Genomic DNA, 1,355 nt, shown 5'->3' with positions numbered 1-1,355 from the left:
TGGAACGGGATCGGGGCTCCTGGAATGGGATCAGGGCTCCCAAAGGTGGGATTGGGGCTCCTGGAATAGGATTGAGGCTCCTGGAACGGGATTGGGGCTCCCAAAGGTGGGATTGGGGCTCCTGGAATGGGATTGGGGCTCCCAAATTGGGATTGGGGCTCCTGGAACGGGATCGGGGCTCCTGGAATGGGATCAGGGCTCCCAAAGGTGGGATTGGGGCTCCTGGAATGGGATTGGGGCTCCCAAAGGTGGGATTGGGGCTCCCGGAATGGGATTGGGGCTCCTGGAACGGGATTGGGCATCCCAAATTGGGACTGGGGCTCCTGGAATGGGATTGGGGCTCCCAAAGGTGGGATTGGGGCTCCCGGAATGGGATTGGGGCTCCCAAAGGTGGGATGGGCCGGGGGTGGCGCCCGCGGGAGCGGATGGTGCCGGCGGATCCGCTCGGCCCTTCCCGACGTTCCCGGCGTTCCCGGGCCCCGCGGGAGGCCCGTCCCGCCGTCCGTCGCCGCGGGATGTTTTCCAGCCCTTGGGAAGCACCTGGATTCCCTAGACAGGGATCAGCGCTGGGATCCGCTCCGCCGGCCCCTCACCTCGCCGCAGGGAATGGGAAAACCCATCCCGCGTCTCCACGGGCCCTGAAAGGACCAGCCCCAAATCCGCATGTTTTTTAAGGAAAATGACACTTGGGACTGCGATTCCCGTGTCCATCTCCGTCCTTTCATCGCCGGGAGCCCCGGAACATCGCCGGGAGCCCCGCTGCGGAAAGGAGCCTGACTGGAAAGGGAGCGTCCCGGGACACAAATATCTAGCATCGGGAGGATTCCCGATGTTCCCACGGGGAGAAGCCGGGGAAGGCGGATCGGGGGCCTTAAAGGGAGCCCCGGGCATTAGGGACGCGGAGCTCGTCCGCGCGCCGGGCGGGCGGCCAAGGCTCCGGAGCAGCTGGCGGCTCCATGGCGAGCGCGGCGGGACGCGGCTCAAAAACAAGGAAACACCAAAAACAGCCGGGATGGGGGAGAAAACGGGATGGGAAGGGGGGGCGGCTCCCAACGGGGGGATCGCGGATCCCAACGGGGCGATCGCGGCTCCTAACGGGGGGATCGTGGATCCCAGCGGGGGATCGCGGATTCCAACGGGGGGATCGCGGCTCCTTACGGGGGGATCGTGGCTCCTAACGGGCGATCGCGGCTCCTAACGGGGGGATTGCGGCTCCTAACGGGGGATCGCGGCTCCTTACGGGGGGGATCGCGGCTCCTTACGGGGGATCGCGGCTCCTAACGGGCGATCGCGGCTCCTAACGGGCGATCGCGGCCGCCAACGCCGGAACCGCCTCACGGAGCGACGCGCCCGGC

Source organism: Nothoprocta perdicaria, unplaced genomic scaffold (assembly GCF_003342845.1).
Source record: "Nothoprocta perdicaria isolate Ctin4 unplaced genomic scaffold, notPer1 scaffold_830, whole genome shotgun sequence".
In the NCBI taxonomy this organism is placed as follows: domain Eukaryota; kingdom Metazoa; phylum Chordata; class Aves; order Tinamiformes; family Tinamidae; genus Nothoprocta; species Nothoprocta perdicaria.
The sequence above is the reverse complement of the archived record's forward strand: the minus strand, read 5'-3'. Positions refer to the sequence as shown.